The sequence below is a fragment of the Onychostoma macrolepis genome, chromosome 20 (genome assembly GCF_012432095.1).
Source record: "Onychostoma macrolepis isolate SWU-2019 chromosome 20, ASM1243209v1, whole genome shotgun sequence".
Taxonomy (NCBI): Eukaryota; Metazoa; Chordata; class Actinopteri; order Cypriniformes; family Cyprinidae; genus Onychostoma; species Onychostoma macrolepis.
Window position 1 is genome coordinate 30,236,412 of NC_081174.1, and position 13,825 is coordinate 30,250,236.

At 36.2% G+C, this 13,825-nt stretch overlaps 1 long non-coding RNA gene across 1 annotated transcript in view; it reads left to right on the forward strand.

The window, feature by feature from the left end:
- LOC131526753 (uncharacterized) overlaps positions 1-13,620 on the forward strand; it is a 39,471-nt gene extending 25,851 nt beyond the window's left edge. Inside the window, exons 6-7 of the long non-coding RNA XR_009267527.1 lie at positions 13,034-13,166; positions 13,381-13,620. This is a non-coding gene — a long non-coding RNA (uncharacterized LOC131526753). The remainder of the gene's footprint in view (positions 1-13,033; positions 13,167-13,380) is intronic.
- Positions 13,621-13,825: the final 205 nt, after the last annotated feature.

Below are 13,825 nucleotides of genomic sequence, written 5' to 3' on the forward strand. Positions count from 1 at the left end.
ACACATGCGACGCTCCTTCAATAAACCACCGAATGACTTAAGAAAGGGTCCCAAATGTGCAGCAGATGGCCTGTGGAATTTCTAAACAAAGAGATACCCATCTATTATATCGAAAGCGTTTTACGTTTTATTTGGACCTCTGGTGTCTCTCATCACTCTCGGAGCATGACAGTAATTATAGCCATCAAGGTGTTCCCTTGGAAACGCAGGCCAAGAACGCTGCGGCGCTGCTTAATCTCAGAAGCCCCGGCTGACATCATGGCGTAGTTTATTTTAAAGTGGCTAAAGTATGTAATGGCCGTAATTGCAGACAGACCAGATTTATACAGACAACTGTCAGGAGGGCTAATCCATAAATCAGCTTAACCGGTACTCTGAGAGTAATACTATAACAAAACGGCACGGCGTACCAAATTTTACTGGAGTAAAGCAATTTATTTAATCGCTCCGTAAATGCGGTGACGTGCCTTGGTCTGTGGTGAATTGTGACGTTATGAGCGATCAGATGGTAGAGAGATGTCAAAAGTATGGTAATTTGATAGCAAACCAATACTAATGTTTAAAAAAATTAATGCATATATTATAATATACAGTATGTGCTTTTATATGCATCTGTATAAAAGGATGCATATATCACGCATATCAGTGCAATGTGCTTTGTGGTAAAATGGTTGGCACATTAGCAATCCAATGCACTTATTGGTGAAAAATGCCTGTAACATAAGAACAGTTGGTTTGTCTAATGTAAATGTTTGGGACAAAATAATTATGTAAATGCTTATTATTAATATTAATGTTGTAAATGTTTTTTTTTAACTTTACAATAAGGTTTCATTTGTTAACATTAGTTAATTCATTAGATAACATGAACGATGAATGATATTTTGTTTATGTAGCATTTAATAATCTTGGTTTATAATAATACAAGTTTATTTTTTTTGTGAGTTCACAGTTCATTAATTAATCAACGTTAACAGAAACAAATGTCAGAATTAACGTAAACTAAATTATGTAGAGGTATTGTTCATTGTAAGTTCATGTTGACTAATTTATTAAATTTATGAATTTATTTAAATAATTATTATATATTTACAAAATTCAAATTATTATATTATAATTATATTTATCACAATATAAATTATTTATATGAATATTTATTTATATACAGTACATACTGTGTGTGTGTGTATATATATATATATATAATTTAAAAATGCATAAAATATTCTATTAATATATAAATTATTAATATATATGTATATATGTGTGTATATATATATATATATATATATATATATATATACACATACATACACACACACATACACATTTGCACATGAATATACACACATCTTTATATTGACATTTGCATTTTAAATAATGGTCTGTTTAATAGCATGTTAGTTTTTGCCGTGATATTAAAGTTTTACTGATACTGTTATCGACTACTGTAATGTTAGTACTCTGACATCACTAGGATGTAGTTCGTAAATGTTGGCACATCTGATTGACTGAAACGTATAAAGTTGTTAATTCACGACATGTTTAAATGACGCTTTCTAGCGTGTTTCTGTGTTAACCTACAGCAGTGCAGTCGGTAATCCGTTCCAGGCGAATGCAGGACTTGTAAATCGTGCGCTAATAGCAGCTAGCGCCACATATTAGCCTGAAAGCCCCCGGAGGGAAATGCAGTCATTCTTTTCCTCTTGATTGTAAAACACTATCATCGGACTATATAGAATGTAAATAGGTTGTAGACGAAGCAACTGTGCTTTTTTGCCATGTAAAAGCCTTGGATTTATTTCCAGTGGTGATATTCTATTAGGCATTAACGTCCATGAATGATGTCATAATTTTACGCAGGATAAATGTGCCCTGGATGATTTAGCAATTACTGCTCCAAAATGTTCATTCAAAAGGAACATGAGCTACTAAATCACACGAATAAAACTTTAATACACTTAAGAAAGGCAATGGAAACAGGGAAGCCCCTGGAGAGAGAAATGCGTATAACATCAACAAGCCAGGCAGCAAAGACAGCGACCTTTGACCTCCACGCTGAGCCTTTGCTCGTCCATCACCGGCCTAAAACTCCCCTAAAAGCCCCGTTTACAGTGCCTGGCGCGCTCAGAGTGAAATATATCCCGACGGATAGACAGAACGTGTCAATGAGGTGGGATTTCTCAGGACCCGCATCTGTCTGTTATCGCAGAATGCGAACGGAAAAGGTCGATCAGAGCCATACGTGATGATTTACTCGAGCTCGGCAGCGCTGGATCTCGAGGCGAGAACCTCATTAATTCCAGGGTCATTCCACTTGGACGCAAATTGGTTAAAATGCATGGAAGACTTCCAGACATATACAAAGAATTATGAAATCGCTCCCCTCTTTGTTTCCTCTCCTCCTCCCGATCCCGAATGAAAGCGTTCCCGAATAACCCAACGTAAATCAAGTGGGCTTTTTCGTCGGCGGTCCCAAATCCCAATCAGAGGGAGGGAACGGCCTGGAACGTTTGGTGCTTATTACTCGGTAAATATAGTGTTGTTTTAAGCGATTAGCGACTGTAGGTGATTTCTTACTCCCATCCGTTCTTGAGGCGGGGCCCGTCATTTGTCTTGGGCCCCAGAAAAAAAAAGGACAACTGCGAAGAACACTTGAGCTTAGTAGGAGCCCAATAAATTATGTTAATGCACACATTTTAAATGTCTCATATTTCTTTTGGCCTGTTATCAAGACGACTCGGCTAAGAATGTAAACTACCTTTTCTGCCTCGTCCGCTGCTCAGTATTTAATGTTATCTTCATTTGAAACATTTCTGTTTATGTAATAGCAGTCATAGCCAGATTTTGCACATGCCTGAACGTTTTTCACAGACGTTTGTCTGGCTCATTTCTTGTGGATGATGCTTCGGGAGTTTGTGATGGTAATTTATCTGACAGTGCAACGATGAAGAGAAAATGAGCTTAAAAATGAGATGAATTAGCATATAAAATGCTATAAATTTTATTCATAGGCTTTGTTCACACTGCAGCTGAATAATCTCATCCTTTTTTTCATGTAACATTGTTTTTTTTTTTGTAGGACAGCGTGAAAAGCAAACATCACGCTGAATCTGAAATTGTCAACTCTGATTCGGGACACTAAAATAAATATTTACACACTTGGCCTAGATCAGAATTAAAAATGTCAGATTGAATATAATATTTGATATTCATACTTAATATTTATTTAACTAATTCGATCCTATTGTAAAGTGTTACCATTATTTTTGCTTGCAAAAATAACAAATATATAATATATATATATACATATATATGTGTGTGTGTGTGTGTATGTATAACGAGTTCATTTGCAAAAACCGATAACCGATAACATTTTTTTTTTTTTTTCAGAAATCATGTTTTTTTTTTATTGCGCATTCCAAGTAATATCAATTAAACTGCAGTTGAGTTGTTTTAATTAAGTAATTATAACTTCAACAAATACAGGTAATTTACAAAATTGAAGTTAATTGAAAGTATGTTTTTTTTTTTTTACATATTAAAAGTTTGTTTTATAGCAAAAGCAGATAACTCCACATTTCATCTTTAGAGTTTAAAAAAAACAATTGTTTAATCTTTGTAATCTCCTCAGATGACAATGTAGATGCCTGGCAAACGTTGTTGTTGTTGTGATCAGACTGTATGGATGTGATTACACGCAATACACAGTTTTCACTCACCATTGTAACGCGCTGCTTTTGCAAGGCTCCGTGACAACGTTTCAGCTTTTATTTTCCCTTTACGCCCCGAAGAAGATATCACAGGTTCATCAAGTTCATCGAAATTATCCATCCTCGATCACTTTTAGTCAGCTTTAACGAAACTCCTCTCAGCTAGCGCGTCTTTTCAAAGTTAAAGGAGCCTTGTCACCTGACCTGAATACAGCGCGCTAATTCACTAAAATGGACTTATCGGTTTCTGTTCAAAAACAACAAGGGTGCTTGTCGGCTTCTGCTGTAAAACATGAACTCGCAATGCCTTGAAAGTGGACCGGATTTTTTGACAAAACGTGTTTAGGGTTCAGATCACGCTATATGTGGAGAATAATGCACTGCAATCAGCTCTTTTTTTTTTAAAGTGGCGTTTATCGGTTTTTGCAAATGAACTCTTCATATGTATATGTATGTATATTTATTTGTTTGTGGTGCAAAAATATACAAAATAATAATATTGTGTGTAAAATAAAATTTTAATGTTTGCCTGTGGTGGAGATTTGTGAGTAAATTATTTGAATCATTACAGTAACCAATTCATTCATTGATTCATTCAGAAATGAAAACAAGTGGCCGTCTTTGTGAGTTCGTCTTTCGATTCAGCCACTCAACCAACACATTCAAAATCACTTAATTCTCTTAATTACTTAATTCAGTAACCAAAATTAGGAGTGAGCCAATTGAATTGTTCACTCAACCTTTTTTGTTCAAAAGCACGGATTCATTCAGTAATGAAACAAGCGGCTGTGTTTTATGAGTGAGACCAGGGGCATAAATTTCATCTAATAGTTGGGGGGGACAATAAACAAAATTTCTCAAGAGCAATTTTTGAAGGGGGCACAAATAATAGAGCTAAAATTGTACTTGTAAGGATATGTATACACAGTGGAAAGCCTTACTTACTACTATACTGCGGTTTTCCTGTTGAAGCGACCCCAGTAACGTGTATTTTAGCCCCCGAATCATGATTTTTACTGGGGGACCCTCTCGAAACGCAGTTAGTTTGGCCTAGTTTTGGGCTAGTTTTGAGTAGCAATTGGGCAGGTTTTGTTGTGAAAACCTGGCAACCCTTTTTCCGTCAAGTAGGTAATGTTATTATTGCTGACATGGCAGAATCATCGAAAAATACATTGGCATCATCTGTATTAAAGAGAAAATAATCACTTCATCCGATGTTTAAGTGAATAAATTAGCCCTGACAGCCTTACACCGTGTCATAACTACACGCAACGCGACAAGATTCCAGCGACATGCAATGTGTGTGTCCACACCAGACGCGACAGAATCAATCAAATATCACAGCCAATCAGAAGCGTGTGTGGGCGGGCTCTCTCTGGAAGCGCACTGCTCTCGCAACGAAATGGATACGTTTATAATCTAATTCATAAATATTAAAGCTTTTTAACATCATTAAATGTACATACTGAGTGACTGATAACATCTTTGTCATGTAATACACTTGTTGGTTCCCAGTGAGTTCACAGTTTTAACTTTAATTTATTTTCAAGATCTGAGGTAAACTATCTGTTGTTGCTTTCAGTATGGCTATAAGGTCACAAAATGATATTTAAACTCATATTAGACACGTTTAACTTTGAATAAAGCATATAATCACCTGAGGTTATCTACTGTCATATAGTTTGTATGTTGTTGTTCCAGCCACGGAAATAGAAACCGTTTCTTTGATTAATATGGAAAAGATACATTTTATTGCATGTCGCGGTGTTCTCTCTCAACGGACTTGTGTGTGTGTGTGTGTGTGTGTAGGTGATGTAAAAGAGGAAAGCAGGCATTTGGACCAAAGCACTGTGAGGCAAGGGAGGAGAGACTCAAAATGTTTCTAAACTTAAAACGCATTTTGTTTTACTGCTTACACAATTATTTAAAGTATAAAACATTGTGATTTACAATACACAGCGTGGTTTTTAATCATATTTTTAGGGGGCGACAACCCTCAGATAGGGGTCCTGTCCCCCCCGACCCCCTCGGGATTTCCGCCTATGAGTGAGAGACAGTTAATGGTTCACTGAACTGATTTGTTCAAAAACACTGATTTATTAAGAAACGCCACTACCATGCTATGCTTAATTCTGTTGTGGTTTTGTTTAGAGCTATTTTTGACGATGGAGCATTTTTTTTAAAGGAATAGAAATAACATATAAAATAATTATGTTATCTATTTTAATATATAACCATAAAGCACAAATTTTGGGCTAATACATTTCTTTTATTAAAAAATGAGAAAAGTCAATATATCACTTAACAATAACCCTAACTTAACACCTAATATGTCTCCTTTACAATGACTAAAATGTGATTCACTTCTGATTTAAGTATAACAGTATAGTTTCGTTATCAAGACTAGACAGCGTTAGCGGTCTTGGAATCAAGGAAAACTGGCCTGTTTGAATATGATCGGTGGTTAGTTGTAGTTCTCCGTATCATTCACATCCTGTTTGATTCCTTTAATAAAGAACAACCTGTTCGCTGACTTCCCCTTTGAATTACAGTGCAGTCGTGTGGGCAGCTGTTTCACACATTTCTCTGGTCTTTGCTACATTAAGATCATTGTTTCACACAGCCAGTTTCCCAATGAGCTGAAACTCAGACCAGACTAAAGTAGACACAGGGTCAGTTACACAATCCAGCGGTCAGTCACCAGTAAGTCATTGTGGGTCTGAGGTCGCTGTCATGGCTTGGGCTTCTCAGTTTCTAGATGCATGTAGTTTAGTTCGTGTGTCAGTGATAATTGACGTGACAAAGTTTCTATGACATTGTCTTGTTGATGCATATTGATACATCAATTTGGTGAGACCCCTGTTTCCTCTGCATTATAGGTTATTATAACTAACTAAAACTAAAACCATAAAACAACATTTGTTGTTTGAAATAAAATAAAAAATTAAACTTAGGTAGTGGCCAAGGCAACATTTCTAATTTATTTAGTTTAACTTGATGTACTAAAATAAAGAAAACCAAAACTGAAATAAAAATAATAATAAAAATGTATAGTCATACACCCGTAAAAACATAAATAAATAAAAATAAAAATTACAAACCACACAACAAGTTTACTTTAATTATAAAATTAAATTGAAAATGGAAATTTAAAAAAATTAAAACTATAATAGTATCTCAGTGTTACTAAAATAACACTGATTTCCAGGATTAACCATCCTTAATAGTAAGATTAGGATTAGTTAGTGTCATTTTACTATACTATTATAGTTTTATTCATATTTTTGTTTTTTCTGTTTTCATTTTCAGTTTATTTTTGTGTGTTTGTCATATTCATGGCTGTTCCAAATCATGTGCTCAACAAAAAAAAAAATAATGCTAAAGGTGAACGAATGGACTGTCGCAGCACTTTTTGAATGCATGAGTATAAAAATGAAGTAATAAAGACATTTAAGTTTTTATGTGACTCAGTGGCTGCGTTCCAAATCATAACTACATTTTCACATAACACTTATGGATTTGTTCACATTCACACAGTGATGTTTGATTTTGTAAGCACTGATGAGTGTGACTTTCTGATCGGAATCGGCAAATCGCTGCTTGTCGTCGATCTCCAGGACCTGAAGGAAAGCAGGTGTGTGTTTTCAAAGCTAGTGATCCATCACAACAGCACCTTCACAAGAGTGTGATTGTTACAAACAGCGTGTTATTAGAGGGTGTGTGAAGCTCCGCCGCCCCTCCTGCTAAAATGCAGATAAAGAGGGATTCCAGACATGAGGGGAGTGATGTTTATGTGTGTGTGTGTGTGTGTGTGTGTGTGTCTGACAGGTCAGACGGGATTCACCTCCGACCGGCTCGTCTGCCGCTAAGTGTACGGATCGCCGGGGAATTCAGCCCGAATCGTTTGCCTGTCCAAATAAATAACCCAAAGTGGCACTCGAGACGACGCAGTACATGATCATTTCCTCTCTGGGTTTCCTGCAGTCAGAGCCCATCGCTCCGCGCTTCAATCAAGCAGCGCGCGGGTGGTGTTTGAATGCGGGAGTGTGGCGGGTCAGGACCTGAGGTTGTAATGATTAGCTGATGGATGTTACGCGTCTGAGCTCAAACATGTGTCGGAGGGAAGAGATAGAGCGAGATAAAGCAGAGGCCGATGATACATTGATGTTTATTTGACAGCAAACTGTTTGTTTTGATTCGCTGTTTAAATGTACGGGTGGGCGGTGTGACTGAAGTCAGAATGTATTTCACAATATAGTTACTTTTCATGGACATTCAATGGGGAAAAGAGAGTGTAGATTTGTATTTTCTCTTTGCTCTGTCTTTCAAGGGTTAAAGTAAAACTAAAGTAAAATCCCTGCCAAATGACGCATTTCTCCGGTTGCAAAGTATTTTTGCAGTATGCAATTTGTGTACTGTGTATAGTATGTGAAGTATGCATTGAACTGATGGGTTATGTTTTATATTTGCATTACAAAAGTGAGTTGTACACATGTTGCCTATCGTAAATTATGAGTAGTATTATGATTGGGCGATACGACACTTGACTTTTATGATGATGAGTTTTGCAAGGGAAAGTACCTAAAAATACACTTTAAAATAACAAAATCTAGTTTTGCAGCTGTAATCCGATATGTGCATAAATGTTTTGACACAGTATTTGATCAAAAGGTCAAAAGTAAAGATAATAGTGCTGGTTCATCCATTGCATTGGATATACTGTACAGAATTATTAAAAATCATAAAATAACTAATAATAATGATAAAAATGCACAACAAGATTAACTACAACTAAAAATGTATTTTATTTTATTTTTATTTCATTGTTCTGTTAATTTTAAAAGCAGCTCAGCCCACTAATAACTGTAGAAAAATCAACACATTTTTACCATTGCATTTATTGCCCAGTCTAATACTACTGGTATTTTTGCAGTATGCATTGATGCAATATGTACAGTATACTGTGCATAGTATATGAAGCAAGCATTGATCTAATGGATTAGCATTTTTCCATTTTATAATTGCATTTTAAAAATATGATGAAAACGACAGTTTCACAAGGGAAAGCACCTAAAACACACTTTAAAAAGAAACGAAAAATCTAGTTTAGCAGCTGTAATCCAATATGTGCAAAAGTGTTTTGACTTCATATTTGATCAAACAGTCCAAAGAAATAGATGTCACAAAATCATGTGAGCACTTTACATAGTATTCACAGTGGCTCATTGTTTTAAATGCAATTGTAAAACATAAAAATGCTGACCAATCAGATGCATGCATGCATACTTCACATACTTCTCGCATTATACATATTGCATCACATTGCATACTGCAAAAATACTAGTAATACTAGTATTTGGACAGGGTGATGCTATGCAATGGTAAAAATGTGTCATCTGGCAAAGATGCACAGCAAGGATTGGGCCGAACTGCTTTTAAAAGTGAAAAAGAAACAATGAAAGCAATAAAAAAACAAATCTACACCATTTTTTCATTACATTTTTGGCAAAAAACTACATATTGTGAAATATACCTATACCTGTGTACACTATGTTTAGTTTTATTTAAATATTTTTTTCCCCCTTGCAAAACTCATCACTGTGATACTTGGGTGTTGTATCGTCCAATCATAAAACTACTCAAAATTTACTGTATGCGATATGTGTACTGTGCATATTATGTAAAGCATGCATGAAACAAATGGATTGCTGACTATATTTGCCAAAAAAAATTGTACTTCATAACATTGCATACTATAAGAAATACTGTATCCCACAATGCAATGCAGTTGATGTCACATTTGTGCACACATTGGATTAAAATGGCAAAACAAGACCTTTTTAAATGTATTAGTTGCTTTCTTTTGCGGATCTTGTCACTATGATACTTGGCTGTTGTGGGAAGTTGCTTGCGTGATCTGAAATAACAGTACGTCACTTGCTGGAATAAACACACCGTTTCCTAAAAATGGTATGCAGTATGCAACAAACATTTCGCTAGTGTTTCATTCTGCACATACGTAGTGAGCGAGAGGCATAAAAGCTGAATAATATCCCGGTTTAAGCTTATAAAATCAGTTGGCTTTGTAAAGTTTAATATAGTCATCCATTCACAGATGATCAGGGCCAGAGATTCCCAAATAAAGCCGCTGAACTCTGAGCCGTGAGCAATGTTCCCTCTAAGCGGTGCGTGCGCGGCCGCGCAGAAGAAATAATGTGCCGCGCACATGCAAAAATGAGTTGGGAGAACCATTTGGTTGTAATCTAGTAAAAGCAAAAGAATTGCAAAGCTTGGGCAAACCGCTATAGAGTTGATGTCAGGCTTAAGGCTTAAGCCTAGTCCCAGACTAAAATGTAAGTCTGAGCTGTTTCAACTGAAAGAAACTTGCATTGACTGATCTTTAAACTTATCAGTGCCTTTGTTTTGTCTCAAGATGCACACCGGTAATGTTTTTTAATAAGGCATATAAAAATGACTCAAATGTCCTAATTGAACTATGGCCTAATCCTGGCTTAGTCTAAACCCTGTCTGTGAAACCAGGCCAGTGTATTCCTGTGAAGCAATGCTGTATTTTCAGCATCATTACTCCAGTCTTCAGTGTCACATGATCTTCAGAAATCATTCTAATATTCTGATTTATTATCAGTGTTGAAACTGTTGTGCTGCTTAATATTTTTTGGAACCTTTTTTCTTTGATTCTTTGATTAGGCTAATAAAAAGTTAAAAAGAACAGCATTTATTTAAAATAGAAATATTTTCTAACAATGCGAGTCTTTACTATCACTTTTTATCCATTTAACACATCCTTGCTGAATAAAAGTATTAATAAATTTTTTTTTTTTTTTTACTGACTTATTGTAAATTTTCTATTTTGAATAAACACTGTTCTTTTTAACTTTTTATTTCTCAAAGAATCCTGAAAAATATCACAGGTCCCTAAAAATATTAAGCAGCACTTTTTCCAACACTGATGTTGGAAATTATCATATTAGAATGATTTCTGAAGGATCATGTGAAACTGAAAATTCAGCTTTGCTTCACAGGAATAAATTACAGTGGGTACGGAAAGTATTCAGACCCCCTTAAATTTTTCACTCTGTTATATTGCAGCCATTTGCTAAAATCATTTAAGTTCTTTTTTTTTCCTCATTAATGTACACACAGCACCCCATATTGACAGAAAAACACAGAATTGTTGACATTTTTGCAGATTTATTAAAAAAGAAAAACTGAAATATCACATGGTCCTAAGTATTCAGACCCTTTGCTCAGTATTTAGTAGAAGCACCCTTTTGATCTAATACAGCCATGAGTCTTCTTGGGAAAGATGCAACAAGTTTTTCACACCTGGATTTGGGGATCCTCTGCCATTCCTCCTTGCAGATCCTCTCCAGTTCTGTCAGGTTGGATGGTAAACGTTGGTGGACAGCCATTTTTAGGTCTCTCCAGAGATGCTCAATTGGGTTTAAGTCAGGGCTCTGGCTGGGCCATTCAAGAACAGTCACGGAGTTGTTGTGAAGCCACTCCTTCGTTATTTTAGCTGTGTGCTTAGGGTCATTGTCTTGTTGGAAGGTAAACCTTCGCCCAGTCTGAGGTCCTGAGCACTCTGGAGAAGGTTTTCGTCCAGGATATCCCTGTACTTGGCCGCATTCATCTTTCCCTCAATTGCAACCAGTCGTCCTGTCCCTGCAGCTGAAAAACACCCCACAGCATGATGCTGCCACCACCATGCTTCACTGTTGGGACTGTATTGGACAGGTGATGAGCAGTGCCTGGTTTTCTCCACACATACCGCTTAGAATTAAGGCCAAAAGTTCTATCTTGGTCTCATCAGACCAGAGAATCTTATTCAGGTGTTTTTAGCAAACTCCATGCGGGCTTTCATGTGTCTTGCACTGAGGAGAGGCTTCCGTCGGGCCACTCTGCCATAAAGCCCCGACTGGTGGAGGGCTGCAGTGATGGTTGACTTTCTACAACTTTCTCCCATCTCCCGACTGCATCTCTGGAGCTCAGCCACAGTGATCTTTGGGTTCTTCTTTACCTCTCACCAAGGCTCTTCTCCCCGATAGCTCAGTTTGGCGGACGGCCAGCTCTAGGAAGGGTTCTGGTCGTCCCAAACGTCTTCCATTTAAGGATTATGGAGGCCACTGTGCTCTTAGGAACCTTAAGTGCAGCAGAAATTTTTGTAACCTTGGCCAGATCTGTGCCTTGCCACAATTCTGTCTCTGAGCTCTTCAGGCAGTTCCTTTGACCTCATGATTCTCATTTGCTCTGACATGCACTGTGAGCTGTAAGGTCTTATATAGACAGGTGTGTGGCTTTCCTAATCAAGTCCAATCAGTATAATCAAACACAGCTGGACTCAAATGAAGGTGTAGAACCATCTCAAGGATGATCAGAAGAAATGGACAGCACCTGAGTTAAATATATGAGTGTCACAGCAAAGGGTCTGAATGCTTAGGACCATGTGATATTTCAGTTTTTCTTTTTTAATAAATCTGCAAAAATGTCAACAATTCTGTGTTTTCTGTCAATATGGGGTGCTGTGTGTACATTAATGAGGAAAAAAAATGAACTTAAATGATTTTAGCAAATGGCTGCAATATAACAAAGAGTGAAAAATTTAAGGGGGTCTGAATAATTTCCGTACCCACTGTATATTTGAAAGTATATTAAAATAGAGAACTTTTATTTTAAATTGTAATATTATTTCAAAATATTATTTTGTAAATAATAATAATAATAATAATAAATGTTTTCTCAGAATGTACATCATTTAGTTACATCAAGGGTCAAATCAAATATAAATAGCACATTAAAGTTAAAAGTTACACACTTTTTTGTGCGCGCTGTACAGGTCTGGTATAAAGAATGTTTTTGCTCAGGTGGCCGAAATGTCCGTCCGATAGAGAAAAGTTTTGCTCAGCAAGAAAAGAAATTAGAGGGAACATTGCCCATGAGAGCACAAGGACGGGTTTGTGTTTGTAAACTCACTGAGCACACTGTATGTAAGGCATCATTAATCGTGAACGCTAATAACTGTCAGCGGCGCTCACGTCTGGCCCGCCTGCATTACACTCTGTCAAATGAGGAATCTGTGAGGAGATGTGAAACCAAGTAACTTTCTAAAAATCGCTCACCTTCTTTTCCTTGCATTTGGATGACAGTTTCTGTGGTAACCGCCGGGCAGAAACCAATACAGCTGACCTGCGCGTCTGTGCTAGCAGACTGAAATGAATTTCACCATAATGCATTAGATAAATGTGAAAGAATTGATGTGAAAAGGTTTTCCTAATGAAGTTTCTGTCTTCTCGTTGTAGTTCTGCTCCAAAATATAGTGACCTTCCTAGACAGCATTTCCAAAGCATCATAAGTGCAGTCCTGGCTTAAAGGCATGTGAAGGGAATCCCAGAATGCATTGCGATTAACAATTCTATGTGGATGGCAGACGAGGTGAGAGAAATGTTATTTATAAATACAGTAAAATTTGGGGTCAGTAAGATTTTTTTAAATGTTTTGAAAGTCCTTATGTACACCAAGGCTGCATTGATTTGGTCAGAAGTAGTGTAAGAAATTGTGAAATAATATTACAGTTTAATAGAAGTGTTTTCTATATGAATATCTGTTAAACTGTAATTGATTTCTGTGATCAAATCTGTATTTTCAGCATCATTACTCCAGTCTTCAGTGTCACATGATCTTCAGAAATCATTCTAATATGCTGATTTTCTGCTCAAGAAACATTTCTGATTGTGCTGCCAATATTTTTGTGGAAACTGTGATACATTGTATTTTTCAAGATTCACAGATGAATAGAAAGTTCAAAAGAACAGCATTTATTTGAAATAGAAATTTTTTGCAACGATTATAAATGTCTTCACTGTCACTTTTGATCTATTTAATGCATCCTTGCTGAATAAAAGTTTAAGTAGATTTTTTTTTTTTAAATCAAGAAAAGTTTTCTTAGTAGACTAACATAATGGTTGCTGAAAAAAATAAAAAAAATAATTAATTGAAAATATTACAGGTATTGTAGTTTATTTTGTATCTTTTAGTCCTATATTGATGAACAGAAAGGTGAATTTCTTTTGAAAACATAAAATTATCTTTGA